This window comes from Denticeps clupeoides, chromosome 12, assembly GCF_900700375.1.
Source record: "Denticeps clupeoides chromosome 12, fDenClu1.1, whole genome shotgun sequence".
Classification (NCBI taxonomy): Eukaryota; Metazoa; Chordata; class Actinopteri; order Clupeiformes; family Denticipitidae; genus Denticeps; species Denticeps clupeoides.
The window spans coordinates 8362763-8371321 of record NC_041718.1 but is presented as its reverse complement, the minus strand read 5'-3'; the positions used below and the strand labels follow the sequence as shown (position 1 = coordinate 8371321).

Genomic DNA, 8559 nt, shown 5'->3' with positions numbered 1-8559 from the left:
CTGTCTCTTTCTTTCCCTCATTCTGCCCTTTTTTTTGTCCCCTCCCCGACTCTCTCTTACACACACAGACACACACACACACAATACTTGCATGCAACACACAAAAGTAGAGAGAAAGAAGCTAACAGAAGGGAGACCCCTCCCTTACATACCAGTTCACTAATCTTTGTCTTACTGGTGTCTTCTCTCTTCTCACACACACACGCACACACACACACACACACAAACACACACTTTCTTCTGGTAGATTTTAATGTAGTCTCTCAGCAGACTAGTCTCATCACTGAGCTCCTTTGACTTCTAATCTCATTTCCTCTGGGTGGCTTTTAGACGGCCAGTGTCCAGTGTTCACACACACACACACACACACACACATGGAGAGAGAAACAGAGAGAAAATGAGAAAGAGAATTTTTCACCCCTGGAATGCAGAGCTACACCCTACATTCACACACACACACACACTGTAACTCCACTCGCATGCTGAACGTGCACAAACACAAGTCTGTCACTTTCAACATTTTTCTAAAATTGCTGAGCAGAACGGCCTGCGGAATGCTGCCCCTCTCCTCCCTCCCCGCCTTCTACCCTCTCCGTCCTGCTGGGGCGTCTACAGATGTGTGCAGATGTGCGACTCAAGGCACCAGGGGGTAATGGAGACGCACAGATGTTTTGACAGCAGCTTAAGCCTGGGCTGCGGAGACAGCAGGTAGCCTGTGTGAGCGTGAGACAAGAATCCCCAACAAGGAGGAAGGAGTGCCTGTGCGTGTGTGATGAACAGGAAGAAAGAGCATTTTTTCCTCCTTTTCTTTCTTCTTCTTCTTTGGCTTCACCATCTGTCTGATGTGCAGCAGATTAAACACCCTTCCCTGTTGAGGATGCGTCGGAGGAAAGAGGCCTGCGGTGACCAGAGCGTCCTCTCATAAAAAACAGATGCGGCCTTTCCCTCCATCGCAACCCGGGCATGAGAGATGGACAGAAAGGGAGGTGAGCAAAACTGTGATGGCTGAATGCGGAATACTATGTGACAGTCCGGCTCCATTGCATTACATAAAAAAACATATTTCGAAAACATATTTAACATTAAGGAACGGAATATTAGGTTGACTCAACATGATTTTTTAAACAATCTTGAAGAGTAAAAATGAATTGCGAAAAAGAGAAAATGTATGTTAGTTGGCCATTATCTGACATGTACACATTAAAATCAAGTAAATACAAATTATTGTTTAATTCAGTGTATGCTATTGTCATTATGTCTTTAGTTTTTCCTTTGCCGTATGAAAATTTGTGACAAGGGAATTCCATTACTATGTTGGAAATATCAGCATCAACATGAATAAAATGTCAACAAGAGCAATTTGTTCTTCCACAGATCCACAGATTGTATTATTGTAATATGGCTTATTTATTGTCATTTGAATACACGTATGGCTGTTACATCCAACAGCTGGAGACACTGATGAATAAGAAAACCAACAGAGGTGTCGGTGAGTGTGTGTGTGTGTGTGTGTGTGTTTGGGGGGGCTGGGCTGGGGTGGGGGGGGGGGGGGGGGGGATGAGAGATAGTGACAATGCCTGGGGGACAGTCAGGCGCTCTGAACAGTGCTGCTGGGACAGCTGCCGGCGACGGCCCAACTGAGGTGTTGTCTCATGAATCGGCCTCAAAATCCCACCACCCGCCCACGTCCTGCCCCCCGCAGTCACCCCTTCAGATGCCTATTGCCCCCTGTGTCTGTTGGAGGAGGGTTACTCAGGCCCTCGCCAATCTTCGGGAAAAACGTTAAGAGTCACGACCCCCACCCCCCCACCCACCATGAGTCATTTAAACATTCTCCCTCTCTCTTTCTCTCTCACTCTCCTCTTTGTCTGTTTCACTTTTTCTGCCTCATACACAGCAGCTAACAGAAAGAGTCGTATTCCTTGTCTGCTCCTCTTATTTAAAACACATGCTCAAATTATTCTTTTTTTTTTGTTGTTTTTTTTTACGAGCCTCAGACCTCATTAGGTCAAGCCTCATTCGGGCCGATATCATTACTCACACTGTTCCTCACCATGAGAGATGATAAATCACACATGGGTCCCATTTCCTCTGTGTTTTTATTTTTTCGGCTTGGTCATTGATTACAGTTCCTTGGACTTTAGGGCCACAGAAGAGGGCGAGACGCATCTTCGGTTTCACCCGTGGTCATGAACGTGCGCTAATCGCCGGGAGGTGTCCATCTGACTAGAGGAGGCGGTTACAGGTTGGGGGGGTCGTTGGTTCTTGTGTTGTTTTTAACCTTTTGTCTAGTGCTTATCTGTGTTGCCCATCTGTAGCGTGCCAATGACATCACATTCTATGAAGGGTTTGTGCTGTCTGGGCTTGGAAAAGTGCATTTTTTCCATCCAGGAGAAAGCATACACAGATGACAGATGAGGCCCTTCTCTGTTTGTGCTAACATGATTCAAGCCACCAAGACTTGCCCTGCCTATACAGCATTCCATAAAAACTGTATAGAAATGCTTAGTAGTCCATTGTGCAGTGTAGATGATATACACAGGACAGCCAGAATAAAAAGGAAAATACAGTGTAAAAAAATGCATTTTTATACACTGTACAGTGCTTCCTGGTGTAGTGCGGTCATGGTACAGTAGTGATGCTTAATACTGCCCTTATGGTTTCTGCGTTTATTTTTTCTGTTTCAGTCAGTTGTTTGGCTGTGATGCTACAACCTACAACCGAGCGAATAAAATGACCGCATTCAAAGTTGGGGTCCTAGTGAAACAGAACTGGTAACTTCATTGATGTTAAAATGAAAGCACTGCCAAATGCCACAAAAGCAAAATGAAATGTAATGCTCAAGAAGTATCATGTGTGCATAAAGATTGTCAACTAGTAAGGAAGCTGTCAGTCACTGATAAATAAAAACAGTGATTATTATGTATGGAGTAACATGTGATCACAACACGGAAAACACATTTCACAATCATCAGAACTCCCACTTAAATCTCTTGTCACAAGAGTCTATATGAAGTATAAGAAGTTTACATTTCACCATCCATTCACCACCACAGTCCTAAGAGGTCACATTTTTAACAGTCGCTGACTGTGTACAGGCTGGTCAGGTCCAAGCAGTCAGTCATTCCTTTTTAAAATCCACAAGGAGATTCTTCTGGGACACCGTCACGGTGGAGAGACGGGGAAAACTTGGCGACGGTTTCTGAAGCTCTGCTTACAGGCCACGCCCCCTTGTTCTTCTGTACCCCCATATTTAAGTGTGCCTGCATCACTGCTCCAGGTTCTGATACTGAACCGACCTCCTCAAGCAAAGGGAGACTTGTTTTGTGCTCAGGCGCTCTTATATTTTTTGTTTCGAAGAAAGTCTTGGTTTGGGTATTGGTCAGAGGTGGTGTGTCTCCAGGGTGTGTGTGTGTGTGTGTGTGTGTGTGTGTTAGAGAGTATGTAATGGTCTTGTGTTTGTTTTTCAGGTGGTGTGTGTGAGTGGAGTGACCCTCGTGTGAGAGGTTACCTTCCCTTTCCCCGTTTCCATGTCCCTGGTCCCAAAGTAGATCCCAATATGTTTGTTTGTCTAGTTTACTCTATACTAATTTATAACATACAAATCAGACTTGTAAATTCTAACCACTATAGATGAGTTTTGTACTTTTAAGTGTCACAATCTGGACACAGCCTGGTACCCCTGATGGGATTTCAGGATTGTTTTCATCTGTTATTATGAGTATAAATGTATCTTATGATAAATGTATAACCAGGAAACAATTTGTTCAGAGCACTACATTCCTTTATCTCTTCTTCTGCTTTGGCTGAAATATCTGTCCTTTAATCCTGTTTGTGTCTCACTGTTAGGCAACACAGACCCTTCCACAACTTTACACCGACTGTAGTATGGGGTCAAGCTGTCAGTCATAGAGAGAGATTTATTGTACATTTATATTTATTTTATAAGCGTGATTTATTGTGTATTTATACCCTCATGTTCGTTTTCCTCAAACCTCCTCAAATCGAACATCTGACCACAGCACATGTAACAACTCATCTTCTCACGTATATGTATCTTCATTATTAATGCAAAGCAATAAAAGATACATAAAAACTATTGTTTTAAACTTATGTCTGCCTTTTGACATGTTTGTATCTACAGTGCTACTCTATACAATTGATGCAACCAACAGCTATATTTTGACATCAATAGAAACTGCAGAGCTGTAATCAGAAGGTTAAGGCCCTAAAAAGGGGAAGCAGTAGCTGAGCGACATATTCCATGTTTACTTAGGCAGAACTATCCCTCCTGAGAATCCAGAAAAGGATTACATTTCTTTTATCCTGTTTGTGTCTTACAGCACCGACTTCCCTTTCCAGGTCAGTCAGAGGATAAAATAATTGTGGATTTGCTGTATTAATATCGCTTTGATCCTTAACGTTGTTCTCGGAGGTCGCTGTATTGAAACGGGCACAGTTTCACTCTTCGGATTTTAAAGCAGCGGTAATATGAGACATCCAATTTCTGCTAATGGGTAAATGTCAGATGATGGCAGATCATCTGAAAAAATCCGTAGCAGATGAGGTCACTGGCGTTTCCTTTCATGTTAGTACTGATCTGGTTCACCACGATGAAATATGCTTGCACTGGACAGATGAAAGGTTTGTCATCGTGGCTTTAATGTATGTTTTTTTTTTCAGGAAGTGCACTGAAGTGTGTGTCCCTGTGAGAGAGAGATTTCTGGGCAGGCAGCTGAAAGGACACCCGTGCAGTTTAAAGGGCCCTGCTCCAGCTGACCTGGCAAGAGTGTTTATCCTAACAGCGTGGGGAGACAAAAGCAGCGCATCCGAATGATGGGAAAATCCAACATTCAGTTCATATAGAGGACAACAGGTGTGTGTGTGGGGGTTTGTGTGTGTGGGATGGGGGTGGGGGGCAGAGACAGGGCAAGAAGTAGTGTGAGAACATGTTAAAGTAAGTGCACATGTATATGTGTGGTGTGATTAACTTTTTGCAACCAGGTCCCCTTCAGACCATCCATTCTCCAGCCTCGCCCAGCACCCTACGACATGGCAGGAACAACCCCCGAAAAAGTGTTAGTGTTATGGCCCCAAAACCATACGCTGAATACCGATACATGATATCTCATTTTAAATGAGAATAAAAACATGTATATGTGTCTTTGTGCTTTTCGGTCTCTACGGATAAAGTTTGATGTCATTCTGCTAGTGCTTGTTTGCATTTATGAACATCCCTATAAAATAAAAGCTCTGTGGTCTTGGGGTGGTGTTGCACTCTCAATGCAAGCAAGGTTTAAATGAAGAGACTGCATTGTTAGACCCATTACTGTCTCAATAAGTATTATCCTGGTATTCTTCAATACCCCAGTATATAACCCTGACATTAGCACCCAAATGGTAAAATAACAACCTGGATAGAGTGGGTTTTAAGAAAACACATTACGGCCCTAATTTACTCAAATCTCTGACTGTTGGTGTTTTCAACAATCTGCACAAAGACATTTCAGCTATTTTAATATTGTGCATGGTAAGAAAAGTCGTATTCAAAGTAAATAAGCTTGTGTAATTGCAGGTGCGTGCAATCTGATTTATTTGAAGTCAGCACGAGGAGATATTTCATATTTTTGGAATAGCAAAGCTCTTCTAATCCTGTTGTAGGACGCAAAGTCGTTCTCTGAACCTGCAGCTTGAGTTCTCCACCAGATTTTGCCTCCAGAATCCTAATCAATCAGAACTAATTATTTGTTAAATTTGACATTATTTTGAGGGTACATTCAATTGAATCATAACCAAACAGTGAGCACCATTTCAAAAAACATTTTTGTAAAGTTTTTATTACATAATCTACCCTTTACTGCCTTACCGCCCGTAAAAGATGTGTTTATGTTGACAGTCAGAGGACGGCGAGAATGGCTGAACGGCTCTAATGGCGAACATGTGTTGGGGGAGCGTGCGGGGGCTCCTGCATTCCCCGGCTTATTATCTTTTCTGAGTGCGCCGTCAGTTAGTCACACAGTTCGTGTGAACCGACGAGACACCGGGAGTCCCATGGGAGTTCTACAACAGCACGGAAGAGAGAGAGAGAAAGACATTTCGCCACCGACCGCACACCTGTCTGCTGCGCTGCCTGCGCCGCTTCCCTCGTTCTGGCCTTTTACCCCCGACGTGTGTGTCCCTCACCGTTTCCCATCCCAAGTCACACACTGTCATTCAGTCCCTCCCTTTCTGTCTTGTCCTCCAGTCTGGCCGGAGGAGGGAAGGGGGACACAGCTCGCCTGTTTTGGTGTATTATGGGGGAGTCTGATGTCTGAGGTTTCTCTCTCTCTGCAGTTTATCGGCCAAGGGGCCTAAGAGGAACCCATGAATCGTGAAAAGGGACATGCTGAGCCATTAAAAAAAAAAAACACCCACCTCGCCCTCTCTCAACACTCTTTTTGTGGTCAGGAAAGGCAGCAGATGTTTTGGCCACGCCATAGACCCTGTGGTTTGCTGAACGTTAGGAGGGGCAGAAACCCTCGACATGAATAATATAATTGTGTTGTGTGAATGCAGCCGTGTGTGTTTGTGCTCGTCTGTGTGTAGCCAAAACCGACACGCCTAAACCAAACATGCCCACGCTGCCATTACAAATTACCCAGGTACACCAGCAGGCTCACAGAGCTCCTTTCAGAGCGACAGGCCATGGCCTGTGCGTTATGGTGAGCATACATTTGTTATGCCATACAATGGGAAATTTTCTTATCTTTCCAAGACAATGACTCTTTTCCATTTTTACACATCTTGTAAATGCCTAAATAATCAGAATGCATGAGACTGTCCCACGGGGATTTTATAAAGTAGCAAAGCTGAACACCTTTCACGCCCTGAAAAGATACAGAGGGTTAGTAACATAGCACAGATTCACAGTGCTGCATTAAAACAATTTAAGAACTGCTGTACATTGTACACAGGCTACATGATCCAGATACACATGAGTGCTTGTCATTTCAATACATGACTCTTAATTGGTGTGGAGGCAACTGACCTCATAACCTTTCATGCCAAATAGCACCTCCTTTCACTGAAAAGGCAGCAGTAGCCTACGGGGTGCATTAAAAAAAAACTTAGGTGCACAGGTCAAGTTCACTGACATCTCATCAAGCTTTAAGAGCATGTCTTTTTCATGTCACATGTGTTACTGGTTAGTTAATTCCTCCTCAGCTACACCTTACTAGCAAGCCAGACCCCGTCTTACTTGTCATAAATGAATAAAAAACCATGAAGACTGCTGAACACAATCCTGGATGTCAATTGGAATAAAACAACATCATTCACAATGCTGTAACATAACGTCACACTGCGTTACTCCAGGAGGACTGCATTAGTGAATGTAAGTCCGTCTGGATGAGTGCACCCACTTACTGGGGTTCAATTTACGTGGGGGCACCTAGAGTACAAGCAGAGGCCTCAGGAGGTAAAGCATATGGTCTGATGGATAACAAAGGTCAAGTTATCTGGCTTCCAAATGAGAGAACTAATTCACTTTGATAGTCTAAACCGACCCAGATGGTGCCAGATGTAGAGACCAATTGCATTTCCGTGTGAACTCCCCCATTAACACCAGCAATGAGAAACACAATATCCAGCAGTAATAAAAAACATGAGTTGCTGTTTTGGAATGCATTTTGGGTACAGTCTTAATGAAACTGTCACAATCGAGGACATCGGACACACGGCCGCGAGGAACAGGGATCCAGTTCGATTCTTGGACCTCTCCTCAACACTGGACACATGCAGTAAACTTTATACTGGATATACTGGACACTGAATTGACATTCGATGCACAGATCAGCTCTGTGGTCAAAGCCAGCTTTTTCAATTGAGACAACTGTCGTGAGTCAAACCACGTCTCGGGGACACACTTGCAGACATGCTTGGACCGGGGGGACAAGAATGACTGGAGGTGCTTGGCCGGTGAGATGGAGGCAGAAGTTGAGTGGGAACAGTGGACACGCCGGTGGGAGGGGAGCTCTGGCTCTGTAAGGAGTGGTGGGGAAGGAGGCGAGGGGGTGGGGTGGACCAGGGCCAGAGGAGAACAGGAAGAAGGCTGGCTTGAGGACAGTCCAGGAGCGTGAGTCAGATGGGGCGCGTCTTGGGTGGCACAGGGGGACACCGTTGCTTGGCTATGGGTGGCAGGAAGGTGGGGTAACATATACGTATCGACGTACCATAAGGGGCGGGCAAACTGAAGGTCGAGGACAGGCAAAGGTCGCAGACAAACGGAAGAATCAATCAGGCGTTTACAAAGAAGGCTAGCGTCTCTGGGAATTTAATTCAACAAAGACTGCCCGCTCTCACTTCCGCTTCCGGGTCGCTGTCTCCCCGGCTGATCTTGCTCCCTCCGGTGGGCTGGAGGTGGCACGTTGGCCGTGACACCATGATTTTATTACAAATCATCTGGACTACTGCAACACACTTTATGTTGGGCTTAACCAGAGGTCACTTGATCAGCTTCACTTGGTCCAAAATGCTGCGTGGCTTTTAACTGGTAGAAAAAAAAAACACGAGCATGTTACT

General features: G+C 44.6%; 1 long non-coding RNA gene across 1 annotated transcript; it reads left to right on the top strand.

Annotated features, from left to right (window-relative positions):
• Positions 1–632: 632 nt before the first annotated feature.
• On the top strand, positions 633–5175 carry LOC114801268 (uncharacterized). Its single transcript, XR_003751475.1, has 4 exons — positions 633–761; positions 854–986; positions 4684–4876; positions 5005–5175. It is a non-coding gene; the product is annotated as an uncharacterized LOC114801268 (long non-coding RNA).
• The last annotated feature ends 3384 nt before the right edge of the window (positions 5176–8559 follow it).